The 16,365-nt window shown below is 42.2% G+C and overlaps 1 protein-coding gene across 5 annotated transcripts in view; it reads right to left on the reverse strand.

Moving 5' to 3' along the window:
- The window catches only part of LOC122216320 (interleukin-36 gamma-like), a 128,835-nt gene that overhangs the window by 38,319 nt on the left and 74,151 nt on the right, over positions 1-16,365 (reverse strand). For all 5 annotated transcript variants that reach the window (XM_042932997.1, XM_042932998.1, XM_042933013.1 and 2 more), the window contains exon 2: positions 587-710. The gene's annotated coding sequence lies outside the window, so the exon portion shown is untranslated. The remainder of the gene's footprint in view (positions 1-586; positions 711-16,365) is intronic.

Raw genomic sequence — 16,365 nt, forward strand, 5'->3', positions numbered from 1 at the left:
ATGTCTGGCAGAAATGTAGGTACTAAAATACATGAAGACAGTGGTGGTCCTGGTGGGGGACAGAATGATGCCCACAGGCTGAAGTACTTGGGAGATCCCTGTGAGCCACTTCTGGAATTTCCCACCTGTATCCAAATAAATGCAGGTGGTTTCCCCAGAGCTCCCTAGAGAAGCGGTGCATTCAGCCATCTGAGATCCATGTCTTTTCACCTAAGAACACTCAAAATATTTAGGGTCTCCAAATCTCTTTTCTGAAGACCAGTACTTTCTAGATTCTTCTTCTCTAGCAGCTGAAAGCAGAGAAAGCTAGCATTAGCAGGGCTGGCAAGTTTCCTAAGCTCAGCGTCTGCCTGGCCCTCCAGCAATGCCCCACTTATCGGCAGAAGCCCCCCTGGAAGACATTCAGGCTGCTCATGGGGCTGAGAGCAAGGTGGTCTGGGCAGGTGTCAGAGATATCACTTAGAAAGTCAAGAAATCCACAGAAGGGCATGCTTCTAATGGGAAAAAAAGCAAGGCAGGTCCAGATGCTGTTCTGCTTCCCCATCTATGTCAACTGGTCTCTTGAACCCGCATCAGTACCACCTACCTGTGGCAAGGGTCCCCACGCTCTGTGGCTCCTGGAGCTCTGCTTGTCTTCTCCCTTCAGGATCTCTGGTCCTCGTTTTGAAGAATCGGTTTGGGAGTGTGTATGCAAATGTAACAGCGCATTCCTTTATCCAATAATAAGCAGCATCTTAGGTATCAGTCATTACTCATTGCCTGCCATTTTCCACCCCAAAGGAATAAACAAATTCCTGTGGAGTAGTGTCACTCTGCCAAGGACTGTGCCACATCCATTCAACACGTTTCAAGGCACTTGAGACAGGCTGTGTGGCTGCCGGTCCAGTGCAACAGTGAAGGTGTAGGAAAGAGACACGAACGAAAGGAAAGGGGAGATGCAGTGTCCAGCCCGGACACTGAGCCTGGGAGGTGTGGGCAAGTCCTTGTCCTCATGGTAGTTCTTTACCCCAGTCCCAGAGTTCAGCCAGGTGGGGCCCCACGTCCCAGAGAAAAACACTGTCCTTTCACCTCTCCTTAAAAAGCACTCTAAGACATCACTGACACCCCCATCCACATCTCCTCTGTTCACTCTTCTTCAATGGGGACATGCAACACATCCCCAGTGGACCTTCCTTGATCAAGCCCACCAAGAACTGGCTTCTTCCTACAGCCTGTTGGCTATTTACTTACCTTGTTATTTTTTTTTTTTTTTTTTTTTTTTTGGCATTGCATTGCATTGCATTGCATTGCATTGCATTGCATTTGCTCTTGTCAGTTAATAAGTATGGTTGTGTTTTACAATGCTAAAAACAGCTGGTGCACTCAGAGGAAAATCCACGTGACCAAGCAAGGTCATAGCCACTGGGTCACCAGCAACAGCACAATAGCACAGGGGCAACAGTAACAGCCACCACGGTCCTCTGTGTGCTCTCAGTAATCCAGGGCTGGACTAAGCCCCCTGCATTCCTTATGTCCCCAAATCCTGTGCTGATCCTAGGGCTGGGGCTGTCCTCCCAGCTTCCACTGTAAAAGCCAGAGCGGTCTACCGAGGTTAAGCAGGTTAAGCAATTTCCCTGAGATCATGAACTGAGTTCCAGGCAGCCTAGGCTTTTCTGAGAACGTTGCAGCTCTGTCTTTTAAATGGGGCACAGACTAGGGTCTTATCTTCAAACCTTCTTCCATGCTCACATCTACATAACACGCAATGACAGGAATGTGTCTGACAAATTATTTTCCTTCCCTATTTACAATGCATCCTGCCTTTCCTAGTCAAGATGATATCTCAAATAGTATTTCATCTCATCAGTACTTTTCTACGTTATTTTTAACTGCCGCAGGGTATTTCATTATTGGTCTAAAGATCTGAAAAATGTGATCCCCTTGATAGCTGGAATAGAAATCTCTAAATTGTCTATTAAATGCCTAATATAGAGAGATCTTCGGAGAATTTCTTGATAAGCCTTTGGGATAGGGATGAGATTGTGAAGGAAAATATGAAGTTAAAAAATGGGAAACCCAACTGAGTATAAATTCTGTCATCCAACAGTCAAAGAATTAGAATGTTACTGAAATCGGTTTGATTCCTGCATCCTGCATCACCATAGGATGCTGGCACTTCTCATGATTTGTCCAGGCACGTACAACAGGAGAGGCAGCAAGGTGAATTCCCTGCAGTAGACCTAGCCAGGCCTGAGGAGCTGGACAGTGCTTGAGGAACAGAGACAGATGCAGACGCCCACAGGAGACATGCAGCCTGCAGTCCAGAACATAGTGGCCAAAGGAGAGTGGGAATGCTCTGTGGGAAGGCTCCCACACAGATAGCACCAGGTCCCAACAGACAGGAGGGCACAGCAATAAGGAATCCAGGTCAGGTGGTAGCCACATACCCAGCAGACCATCCAACCAGCATCTGAGAGGCCCATAAGCAAGGCCTCATCATTGGCATGAGGTTCAGGAGACTGGCAACTTTCAAGAGTCCATAGTGTTAAGTAGTGAGTAGGAGCAAATCCAGAATAGAAAACAGAGTAAGAAAGCAGAGAAAATTATGTAAGTTCATGTTTGCCATAGGAAAATTTTTGGAAGTCATTAAAGGGATGGCTGCAATCCCCATTATTAGTGTTGCTATTAGCTAAAATCTCCTGACTGCCAGTCTGCTCCCTTTCTTTAAAAAAAAAAAAAAATGTTTATTTTGAGAGAGTGAGAGAGAGATAGGGAGGGGTAGAGAGAGAATCCCAAGCAGGCTTCCCACTGTCAGTGCAGGGCCCGATGCGGGACTCAATCCCACAAACCTCGAGATCATGACCTGAGCCAAAATCAGGAGTCGGATGCTTAACAACTCAGCCACCCACCCGCCCCCAGTCTGCTCCTTTCAACCTTACATTTTTTCCACCAACGTCTGCATGTAAATGTTTGACATGTATTCTGTAGTTGTTATGTACGGTATTTTATACATGACCATGAAGTCAGATGTATTAATTCTATTGAGCAGATCCTCTCTATCCTCACTGTTATCTTTTATTCTATCAATTATGTAAGGGGGATATTAAGATCTCCTACTATGCTGTAGATTTATAGATTTATTTTGATCTTGATTTCGGCATTTTGAAGCCATGTTAATTAGGTGCATATAAATTTATAATTTTTATATCTCTCTGGTGATCTGAGACTTTTATCTCTAAGGAGAAATCCTCTTTATCTCTACGAATGCTTATTGTCTTAAAGTCTACTTTGTCAGATACAGAAGACTTTTAATTAGTATTTGTGTGGTATATCTTTTCTCATCCTTTCCTTTCAATGTCCTCCACCCTTATGCTTTAGATGTATCTAAAGCAAACAGCATATAATTCAGTTCTTTTTGCTTTGCGTAATCAACATTACCATAGAAACCACTTACATCAACTCTAAAACATCATGGATTATAAGATACACCAAAGTTTTATAGATCAATAAGAAAGAGAAATAGAGAAATGCCACCAATTAAACCATGACATAAGATCTCAACAACAGCCCTATCAAATGCACAGATCAATCATACCAGCTTCTCCATGTGGCAAATTTTCTTTCATCAATTCCAAGGAATTTGGCAATTTCTCTTGTTTTACATTGCACATATCTCAGAAGCAAAGTATAAAGAGCTTCATCTACTTGTGGGTAGCCTCTTTTTTGGGTCTCTGAAAGTTGTTGGTATTTGGCCAAAAAAAAAAAAACCTTCATTAAAATTACCTGTTTACCCCACTACTCAGTTTCCATGCCAAGTCAGAGGGCATCTTTTTGAAACATTTTCAGCAGAAATTAAACTCCACACATGTAATAACAATGATCCACAAAACTCAACTGATGACCAAGAAAAAAAAAAAAACTCTGACAAGTTAGCACACCCTGACAGGGTTCATATGATGCCATAGCCTGTCATGTGTTTCCCAATTTCAGAAATATAAAAATATAAGTAAATGTGTATCTTTTTTTTAATGTTTATTTATTTATTAAAATTTTTTTTAATATTTATTTTTGAGAGAGACAGAGCATGAGCAGAAGAGGGCAGAGAGAGAGGGAGACACAGAATTCGAAGGAGGCTCCAGGCTCTGAGATGTCAGCACAGAGCCCGATGCGGGGCTCAAACTCACCAGGTCATGAGATCATGACCTGAGCGAAAGCCAGACACTTAACCGACTGAGCCACCCAGGCCCCCCTAATGCTTATTTATTTTTGAGGGAGAGAGAGAGACAGAGCACAAGTGGGGGAGGGACAGAGAGAGAGGGAGACACAGAATCTGAAGCAGGCTCCAGGCTCTGAGCTGTCAGCACAGAGCCTGACGTGGGGCTTGAACTTGTGAATCACAAGATTTGAGAACTCGTGAGCCAAAGTAGGTGCTCAAGTGACTGAGCTGCCCAGGCACTCCTTGTGTGTCTTAAAATCAATGAAATAGAGCATTTGGGTTTAAAAACCTACCGCTGTTATGGTGTTTTTTTTTCATTACTCCTATTCTGCTTCTCCTCCCCCTTCTTGCTTTCTTTTGGTTTGAATATTTTTTATCATTCCATTCCTCTCCCTACTAGTCTGAAATGTATATACCTCTATATTTATTTTCAACTCTTTTGGTGCTTATCCTAGAAGTACCCCGTGTATCCTTAAGATTCATGCTAATGAAGAACTTTATTCTCCTCTCAGACAATTCAAGGATGACAGAACACCTCCATCTACCTCAACTTTGCCCAATTAAAAAAAATTTAAGTTTATTTATTTATATTGAGAGAGACAGAGACAGCACATGAGTAGGGGAAGGGCAGAGAGAGACAGGGGGAGAGAGAGAGACTCACAAGCAGACTCCATGCTGTCAGCACAGAGCCTGACATAGGGCTCGAACTCATGAACGGTGAGATCATGACCTGAGCAGAAATCAAGAGTCGGATGCTAAACCAACTGAACCACCCAGGTGCCCCAACTTTGTCCAATTTCTATGCTTCTACTGTCACATGTTTTAATTCCATATACTTTCAAAACTACGTATTTTATCATCATCATCATCATTATTATTATTATTTCATAGCATGAGAGTTAATTTCCTTTTGCCCACATATTTAGTAATCTTCTTGGTTCTTCATTTCTTCTTATATCTATATCTTCCATCTGGGATCATTTTCTTTATACTTGAAGTACATACTTTAGAACTGCATTGTCTAATATGGCAGCCACCAGCCACAGGTGGCTATTTAAATGTAAAGTAAGTAAAACTGAATAAAATTTAAAATTCAGTTCCTTGGCCTCATTAGAGGCACATTTCAAGTGCTCAGTAGCCACAAGTGGCTAATGGCTACTGCACAATAAACATAGAGAACATTTTCGTCATGTCTGAAAGTTTGTACTGATAGTGCTTAGCTCCAGCTTCCTTTCTGGAAGGCCTTATAGCAGTGAACACCCTCTGTTTTCGTTTAGCAGAATATACCCTTAATTCTCCTTCATTCCCGAATTTCCAAGTTCATCATTACCACTGGGAAGCTCCCGTGGGTTCTCCGCCCGTATCAAGATACTTCTGCAGGTCCTGCTGTCCTACCATTTGCCTCAAGGAACGTCCAGTCCCTGTCAAAAGGCAATCTTAAAAAACTCACGTGGAATCTGGATTTTTTTTCCCCAGGGAAAAAGTCTTCTCCATGGGGTCAGAGATTAGTAAAATGTCACTATTGCAGCTGGGAATAAATAAAAAAGGAACTGAGTGGGATTTTGTGGATGAGACTGGGAAGCCAATCATCACTTACTACCTTTTTTTTTTCCTATCAGAAAATGCATCTTACATTCCAAACTCACTCACATATGAGCTTTTGGAAACTTCAGGGAGCCTGTGGCCCTTGTCTCCTAAGAGGGGCCCACACACACAGCAGGTAGATGGTGAGAAACTGTTAGAATTTCTAATTATACAACAGTAGGAAAGTACCAAATACATACAACTTTTTAAAAAAGCAAGCATTAAAAAAATGTGTGCTCGAAAATTTCACTGTTTGAGTGATGATGATTTCAAAACTATAGGTCTTTTTATATTTGGGGGGCGTGGGTTAAAATATAAAATTAAATAAATATAAAATTAAATTTATCAAATATAAAATCTAAGTACAAAAGTATTTAAATTAATTGAATTTATTTTATTTACTTCACTTCATTTTTTAAATCCCAGGCTGGAATGCACACTGTAGCAGAAAGAATCTAAGTGTATTAGGAAGGTATGAAATAACATCACTGAAGGGAGTGGTTGAGAAAGGTGCTGACCCAAAGCAACTCTGGAAATGAGCGACGCGTGTAAGACAAAAGGCAAAGACACTGTACATAAGCCCTGCACACAGATGGTAAAGTTGTAGCCCATGGAGTGTGGAGCACAAGTGAACAGCTTTGAAACCAGTATACATGGGTTCTGGAATCGGACAGTTAAGCAAGTGAATGGTGGATGGTAGCAGACAGGTTTCTCACTATTACAGTGAGAACTTACAGACAAGCATGGGGAAAAGGCTAATGTGATCCATGTGGTAATGGGTTAGAGTTAGGGACATCAGTATGAACTCAGGGTTAGCTTAATATAGTATAGATGGCTACAAATAGAAATATTTATAAATATGTATATAGGCCTGAGTTGGTAGACACATGTATGCTTCCTTGCTCGGTCAGCTGGGAGAGCCTAGAAGCAATGATTCCCCAGGACAGTAAGCATAGCTAGTGCCCAGTTGATACTTTTTAATACAATTCTCTAACAAAAAGAATTAAGACTCCTTGGGAAAATGTCTGAAATTCTAGGGCTGGATCAGGAAATGTGCAAGATAAGCCTAGAGTGCCACTTGGAGTTCCAGAAAGGAAAGGGGGCACGGGGAGAGGCAATAATTGGGTATGTCAAAGGGACACCGGAGCCAGCTGAAGGGTTTCCAGTGGCCAAAGCTGGAACAATTTGAGCAATAAAATAAATAACATAGCATTGGATTAGAACTGAAAGTATAAAATAAATATCCGTGAGTCCATACTGATGTAAATAAATGATTGAATAAATAAATAAATGGGGAAAGCAGACAAATCTCTCTGCAGAGGAAACCCAAATAATTTATGTATATACTTTCTCCCTTAAAGAGGTGGAACATTAGGGGCACCTGGGTGGCTCAGTCGGTTAAGCATCTGACTTCAGCTCAGGTCATGATGTCATGTCTCATGCGTTCGTCCCCTGCTCATTCTCTGTCTCTCTGTCTCTCAAAAAAATAAACGTTAAAAAAAAAAAAAAAGAGGTGGAACATAACTCCCCACATCTCAGGTGTGCACTGACCTATATTGACTCCCTTCCAAGGAATACAGTGTTAAGGGGGTGGGGGGTCGTAATATAACAGCAGAGGAATCGGAGAGACACTTCCTCAGTCAGCTGATCAAGGCTAAGGTCAACACTGATAAGTCATGTTGATAACATGTAGTTTTGATATGATGTCATAAGACTGGTACTTTACCTCTATGGTCTTCCTCTCAAAAGCCTGTAACTCCAGTTTAATCATAAGAAAAATATGAGGCAAACCCCAACTGAAGGAAAATCTACAAAATACCTCAAACTGTCAAAGTCATTAAAACACAAAGGTCTGAGAAACTGTTACAGTCAAGAGGGACCTAAGAAGATAGGATGACTAATTATAATGTGGATGGGATCCTAGAATGATAAAAGGACTTTAGATAAAAACTAATAAAATCTGAATAAAGTATGTATTTTAGTTAATAAAAATGTATCAATATTATTTGTTCATTCATCATGACAAATTGCCCCTAATAATGTAAAATGTTAACAATAGAGGAAATTGAGTGTGGGATAAATGAGTATTCTCTGTACTATCTTCAAAACTTTTCTATAAACCTAAAACTATGCTAAAATAAAATGTATATTAATTTTTTTAAACATTTAATCTTTTGCTAAAACCCATATGACTTTTTATACTTTGGGGTTTGGAATCATGTGGCACATATCCATTTTTTTAAAGATAATAACAATAAATGCAAATTCTCACCTCCTTAACACCCTGAGCCTCTGATTTAGCAGGCCCAGGGGTAAGCCCAGAAATAGACTTTCTTACAAAGCTCCCCAAGTGATCCTGGTGCAGGTAGTTCAGGTCATATTTTGCAAAACAAAATATGTTTTATTTAAAAGTGTGATAAAGTGGGGCGCCTGGGTGGCTCAGTTGGTTGAGCGTCCGACTTCGGCTCAGGTCATGAACTCGCAGTTTGTGGGTTTGAGCCCTGCATCAGGCTCTGTGCTGACAGCTTGGACCCTGGAGCCTGCTTTGGATTCTGTGTCTCCCTCTCTCTCTCTCTGCCCCTCCCCTGCTCATGCTCTGTCTCTCTCTGTCTCTCAAAAATAAATAAATGTTAAAAAAAACTTTTTTTAAGTGTGATAAAGTGTATGACAGAGCTGAGAGCTATTTGGGGTAATTGGGACCTAGCAGTCTGCATGAACAGTGTTTGGTCTAGCCTCAAATACAGACCATTATCAGCATCCTACTACAATAAAGAAAAAAAAATGTGACATGACTCTGAGAACAACAGTATCAGAGAGGAATCCAATACTTTAAAAACAAAACCAAACAACAACAACAACAAACTGTAATTGCATTTTCAGCACTGCTAAACTCATTCATTCACACATTCATTCATTTCATTTTCAAAAACTTATTTGCATGAGGCATGGTGCTAAATGCTAGAAATAAAGATGGTGAGCAAATGCAGACACCACCCCTACCCTTGAAGGAATTGTAGTCTAGTGGGAGATACAAACGTCAATCAAAGTTCCACCCAGGCAAATGAAAAACAACTCCTAGGACAAGTGCTGTGAGATAGAAGAGCCCAGCTTATCATAGGGATTTGGGGCCAGGGGAGAGAGAGGCTTCTCCGAGCAGTGACTCTTGAACTGAGATCTAAAGAGGATCCAGGGTTTAACTAGCCCGAGAGGGGAGGTCGTAGCTCTCTGGAGGATCATAATGTTTGTTATTAACATTAGAATAAGCAAAAGCAGCACAAAGACAGAGCAATGAGGACTCCGTGAGAATCGCTACATCTCTGTATCTGGCAGGTTAGCATGTCTTACAGATACCTCATCTGTGTGCCTTTAATCACCATGCTCTCCTTCCACATAGAGGAAAAGGATCGCTGCCCCAGAAACAAAGAGCTCATGGCACCTACTTTTCTTCCTCCCCCCGCTCCGTCCTCTGACATCCATAAAGCCAGTTCCCTGACAAAAACTAAAATAAATTGTTCATGAAGATCTACTTGCAAGATAAGGCTTTGGGCACACCCAGGGCATTCTACTGCTCAGAATTCAGCAAAAAGTATAAGGTGTCCTATTCCTTCCTTCATCTGCTCATGAATTGTGCTCAGCTTGAGGTCCATCGAGGTAAGAGCTGTGAGGTGGGGGTGTCATGATACTGAGAAGAGTATTTCAAAATGTCAGGAAAAAATACATATTTAACCACACGAAGGCCTTCCAAGTTAACCCAGAGGCCAGGTCTCTCTCCTTTTAGGTGGAATTCTGTCAGCTCTGTGCGGTGTGGTCTGATGATCTTGTACTAAGCAGAAGTCATGACTGACCATTGCATGGTTTTAACACATGGTTTAAAACATAAGCTAATTATTGCTTCATAGTCAGTTTTGTTCATAAAAATCTATCAAAATATACTGTGGAGTTGGAGGAATAAAAGCATAATTCAACAAGTTTCAGTAGTGCAAAGACAGGGAACACTGACAAAGCAGAGAGAACTGGCTTCGAATCCTGGCTTCTGCGCCAGCTCTGTGACCTTACTCACCTCAGCTTTTCCAACCCAAACTTCTCCTGTTGTGAAGTAAGATCATGTTGGCCTCTCTGGGCAACTGTAACGATGAGAGGTACAGCACATAACACAGGGCCTGAGCAGAGGTGGGCAGGTCACAGGTGGCGTGACGGTGATACTGATGATGATGACAATGATGATGCTGAAGATGATGATAACGATGACAATGATGATGACGATGGTGATGGAAATACTAATGATGATGATGGTGGTGGTGGAAATAGTGATGATGATGATGATGATGATGGGGATGGTAATTGTAATAGTAATGATGATGATGATGGGGATGCGGATGGGGTGGGGGTGGGCATGGCAATAATGATGACTTCCCATCTACAGAGATTCTGGACCAATTGGTTTAGGATGAGGTTCAGGCAACCTAATTAAAGTACTAATTTAAAGCTAGTTTAAAGCTCGAATTTAATCACTTCTCGGCCCTTTGACTAAGATCAAGTGTACTATCTGGTCTTACCAGTTTAAAGTACTAATTTAAAGCTCCCCAGATGACTCTAATACAGAGCCAGTGTTGACAACCACTGCCCTAGACCAGCAGTCCTTAAACTCTTTGATCTCAAGACCTCGTTTTACTCTCACATGTTATTAAAATCACAAAGAAGTTTGTTTTAAAACAGAATTCAAAACACAAAAACATACATATACGTCTTTCATTAGCCATCAGAGCAGTGACATCATCATATGTCATAGATAGAGCCTCTGGAACACTCCCCTGGACACACATTTAAAAATGAGAGGGAGAAAGGGTAATAATGCCTTAAATTGTTATAAGAATAGTTTTGACCTCATGGGCCTCCTGATGCTGCCTCAGACTAAGCTTTTTACACCTAAGTATTGCCCTCTGCAGCCCCCTTTCCCCAACATTGCATGTGCACACGCATGCACGCGTGCACGTGCGCACACACACACACCCTGTCAGCCTCCATTCCTGGCTCTCCACCACACCTAGAAAAGGAATCACACCCGTTGGCTCTCAGTCAATAGAAGACCATCAAATTCCACAGAGTCTGATAGACAGATCATTAGAAAGAGAATGTGCTAAAGCTTTCCTCAGCTCTGGCTGCTTAAAAAAAAAACATGAAAGATTTGCAAAGTAAATGAACAGTGTAAACAAGATTGCAAGATCTGCATGGGCAAATAAACTGTTTTTATGCACCCTCGGACTCTGGAAACAGACTAGACACTGAGCACATAATTGCTTGAACAATCACACATTACCTTCATGGCTGGCAATACAAACAAAACATTGTCGGCTGACCCAGATAAGTAGCAAAGGTTGCAAATTGGCCACCCTTGGGAAAGATTAGAGTCACAGACAAGTTCATCTGGCCCACCCAGTGTTATTTCAAAATACTGATTAGTTCCCACATTAAAAACAAAGAGAGCTCACATTTTTAAAAATCTAGATTTTTGGCTATTTTTTAAAAATCTGGTAAAACTAAGGCTGTGTTTCCACAGAGGGCTGGAGCAGAGTGGTAATTTCCCCCTTCAGATGGTGCTTGGGTTTCTTTCTTATCCCAACCCACGTCTTTCAATTATATCACCTGTCATGCCCACCAGGTACTATATTTGGGGTTATACATTCTTGGAACAAATACAACAGCCTTTGTTTAGAAAGCTCATGGATCCTGAAGGCCTCTCTTTTTGTTTAAGCTATTGTAGTAAGGTTAAACTCACTCCGTTTACACACAGATCAGGATTACTATAACTTCGACTATCCAGAAGATCCTCTGAGATTTGATAGGCATGAAGGAGGCCTCCAAGAAGCCAAGAGAGTGGACACAAAGTCCATGCAACTTCCTCCAGGTAAAGGTGTCACTCTTGGCCAATTTTCTTCTATTTCACACACACAGTTCTATAAGCTTTGTTCCAATCATATTTTTTAGTTCAGGGATGAAAATAATTTGGAGAAAAAAAAATAGTCTGTGAACATAAGAATGGCATCCCCCAAACCTCCCCCGACCAAAAACAAAACACATAGTCCGAGGAATTTTTTTTTTTTTTAATCATGATTAATGGTAGAAATAGGAGGAAATATTCTTCCCAATGTTAAAGCCATTATAATGCCACAGTGATTAAGACAATGTGGTATTGGTAGAGGAACAGACACATAGATAAATGGAACAGAATAGAGAACTCAGAAATGGACCCACACAAGTATGTGCAATTAATTTTTGACAAAGTAGCAAAAGTAATTCAGTGGAGAAAATATACCCTTTTCAATAAACAATGCTGGACAATTAGACATCCATAGGCAAAAAATTAACCTCAACCTCAACCTAAATCTCAACCATATATAAAAATTAACACAGAGCCTGGGTGACTCCATTGCCGAAGTGTCCAACTTTGGCTCAGGTAATGATCTTGAGTTTCCCAAGTTCAAGCCCCACATCGGGCTCTACGCTGACAGCTCAGAGCCTGGAGACTGCTTCAGATTCTGTGTCTCCCTCTCTCTCTGCCCCTCCCCGGCTCATGCTCTGCCTCTCTCTGTCCCCAAAATAAATAAACATTAAATTTTTTTTAATTAACTCAAAATGGATCATGGACTTAAAGAGAAAATACAAAACTATAAAACTTCTAGAAAAAAAATGGAGAACATCTTTGGTACCTAGGACTACACAAAGAATTCTTAGACTTGACACCAAGAACATGATCCATAAAGGGAAAAACTGATAATTTGGAACTCATCAAAATTAAAATATTTTCTCTGCAAATGATCCTGTTAAAAGGGTGAAAAAACAAATTACAGCCTGGGAAAAATATTTGCAAATCACATATCTGACAAAGAACTAGTATCTGGAATATACCAAAAAACTCTCAAAGATCACCATTTAAAACATAAACCATACAATTAGAAATTGGGCAATAGGGGTGCCTGGTGGCTCAGTTGGTTAAGCTTCCAACTCTTGATTTCAGCTCAGATCATGATCTTGCAGTTTGTGGGTTCAAGCCCTGCTTTGGGCTCCATGCTGATAGCACGGAGCCTGCTTGGGAATCTCTCTCTCTGCCCTTCCCCCATTCACATGCATGCACACGCATGCTCTCTCTCTCTCTTAAAATAAATATATAAACTTGAAAGAAAGAAAAAAATGGGCAAAAGACATGAACAGACATTTCACCAAAAATAGCATGCAGATGACAAGTTAACACACGAATATATATTCGACATCATTAGCCATTAGAAAAATATGAATTGAAACCCCTCTGAGACATCACTCCATACTTGTCACACCGGCTAGAATGAAAACACAATGAGAACACCAAATGCTAGCAAAGACGTAGAGAAACTAGACCACTTATATATTGTGATAGAAATACAAAACGGCACAGCCACTCTGGAAAATTGTTCAGCAGCTCCTTTTAAAACTAAAAATGAACACCTACCATATGACCCAGCAATTGTACTCTTGGGCATACACCCCAGAGAAATAAAGATTTAAGTTCACACAAAAACCTATGCACTGATGATTTATGGTTGCTTTATTCATAATGGCCCCAAACTGGAAACTATCCAAATGTCCTTCAAGAGGTGACTGGTTGAACAAACTGGGGCACACCCATGCCTTGGAAGATTCTCAGCAGTGAAAGGGTAAGAACGCTTGATATACCCAACAACTTGAATGAACCTCAAGGAAATTATGCTGAGTAAAGAAAAGCCAATTTCAACAGGATACTTACTTCATGGTTCCATTTATGTAACATCCATTAAATAACAAAATTACAGAGATGGAGAACAGATTGATTGGTAGAAGCCAGGGCTTAGGGATGAGGGGAACAAGGTGAGTGTGTCTATAAAGAGGGAGATGTGAGGTGGTATAGTCCTTATCTTGATTGTGGTGCTTACATGGAGCTACACATGTAGCACTGCATACAGCTGCAGACACACACAAATGAGTGTGTGTGTGTTACTAGTGAAATCTGAACAAACTCTGTGGATTGTACCAAGGGCAGTTTCCCGGTTTTGCCATTATACTGTAAGAGTGCAAGATGTGATGGGGCGCCTGGGTGGCTCAGTTGGTTAAGTGTCCGACTTTGGCTCATGTCATGATCTCACAGTTTGTGAGTTTGAGGCTGACAGCTCAGAGCCTGGAGCCTACTTCTGATTCTGTGTCTCCCTCTTTCTCTGCTCCTCCCCCACTTGCACGCACTCTCTGTCTCTGTCTCTGTCTCTGTCTCTGTCTCTGTCTCTCTCTCAAAAATAAATAAACATTAAAAAAAAAAGTGCAAGATGTTAATAGGGGGAGAAGCTGGCTGAAATGTGCTCAGAACCTCCCTGTATACTCCTTTACACCTTCCTGCCAATCTGTAATTGTTTCTAAATGAAACATTTTCTTAAAAGACTACATCATTTAATTTTAGAAGGCCCCTTTTACTATTGGAACTCCCAATTTTTCTATAATGATCAAGATACAGCACTAGTGGTCCCCAGCCTCCTGGAGCTCACAGTTTCTGCTGATTTGTTTTGTAACCCCGGCCAAGCCACTTCTCCTCCCTGGACCTCAATTTCCCATCTTCGAAATGAAAACTGAATGTTCAAAATTCCTGCGGTTCTTGAGATGAAAGGCCTCAGATGGACTGAAGAGGCTGCATTGCAATATCAATGTGGGTTTTTTACACAGTCAACTGTATGAGCCCGAGGGCAAAACCCAGGGCATGACAACCAATGAGACGTGTAAACGGGGACCATCAGATGTCTGCCCTGGGCCCTGCAGCGAGACTGGTGTGGCCAGCTGGCAGGGTATGAAGACAATGGGGGCTTCTAGAAAAGATTTGAGTGGAGCTACAGAGGGAGAAATGAGAAAGAAGAGGGAGCAGTGCCAATGCCCACCTGACTCAGCCACACCTACCTTGTGGGTATGAAAGACTCTGCCTGCAAGCCAGACCCCACCTTGTCCTCTTCAGCCCCTACCAGGTGGCAGGATTTGGTCATGGTCTTACTGCCTAAGCTGGTGTCCGGGAACCAGCAAGCTTAAAGCATCTCATCCAGTCCCATGGCTTCAAATCTCTTAGCCAATGGTGCCCATGTTTACATCGTAGCCCTCACCTCTCCCATAGACTCCAGGCTTGTTTATTTAATTGCCAATGTGACATTGATATTTGGCATCTCAAATGGTTTGGCCAAAACCAAACTCTTGCCTCCCTGTCACCCAAAGCTTCTTCTTCCCAATCTTCTCCCTTAGGAATTGGCACCCCGGTCTGCCGTTTCTCTATGGTTCTATTACCGACTCCTGGTAACTCCACCTTCCAAGATATATTCCAACTGTGTCCGCTTCCCTCTCACCCCACTGCTACTGCCCTACCCCCCAACGGTGAGGTTTTCTTTTCTCCTCTGGACCTGAGCCCCTGCTTTACCCCAGCCCTAATAAGATGATCCTTATCATCGTAAATTAGATAATGTGACTCCCCAGCTTAAACGCTCCAGTAGTTTCCTGCTCACTTAAAATCAAATCCTAATTCCTCGCCCTGATTTAATAAGGTCCATCTACCTTTCTGACCGCTTCACCCTCCCCTCCCTCACTCCTGTGCTGCATGGGCCTCCTTCAGTTCTTTCGATAATGGCACAGCTTTTGCACTGACTGTTGCCTCTGCCCCAAGTAGGGGCTCCTCCCCAGATCTTCTCATGCCTGACTCTTTCTCATGGGCACCACTCAGAGACCTTCCTTGACCAACTCTCTCAGCTTACATACCTGCTGCCCTCATCCCTTGTTTCGTTTTCTTTGCAGAGTATTTCACTATCTGGACATTTTCTTCATTTATGATTCATAATTGGTCCCTTGCCTGTCTCCACCATGGGAACATAAGCTTTATGTGAACAGGCCACCTTGTCTACCTCGTCACTCCAGTGGCCATAACATAACGTGTTACACAGCAGATGTTCAGTAATATTTGTTAAATGAATGACTTACTAGAGGCTCCCCGTACTTCCCTGGCCATGTAAATATGTTTGTCCTGGTTTTCTAACAGATGACAGTTCTCCCACTATGACTGCAGCCCTGCCTTGATTTATTGGACTGAAACCTAGTCCCCAAGTGCACCCCTAGTTTCTTACTCTTGCAAGCTGAATCCTGGCCCCTAAACCTCCAGCCAATGGCTGAGACCCAGTTTCCAACCAGATGGCCTAAAATGAGTCCTCAGTACCACCCTGCCATGGTCTGGGGGCCCTGAAGATCTCCCGGCCCTCTGCAGCTTGTCATTCAGGTCCCAGCTCACATGTTGGTTTTCAAAGAAGACTCTCCTCATTATGCCCCTACAGGGTCCCTCCCTGAAGAAAGAACGTGCTCAGCACCCACGACATCCCCGCATCCCCCACCCCAGAGAGGAGAAGTTGCTAATTGGGTGCGCTGACATCCACTGGGGTGCCTTCAACCAGGGAGTGAGCTAATAGTCCATGGCTGTGCTCATGTCCACTCATTCCCTGAACAGACAGAGTAGGCCACCTTGCCTTTGTGAGGAAGGCCATGGTTCCTATGACAGATTCTGGCCATAC

The sequence above is a fragment of the Panthera leo genome, chromosome A3 (genome assembly GCF_018350215.1).
Source record: "Panthera leo isolate Ple1 chromosome A3, P.leo_Ple1_pat1.1, whole genome shotgun sequence".
Taxonomy (NCBI): domain Eukaryota; kingdom Metazoa; phylum Chordata; class Mammalia; order Carnivora; family Felidae; genus Panthera; species Panthera leo.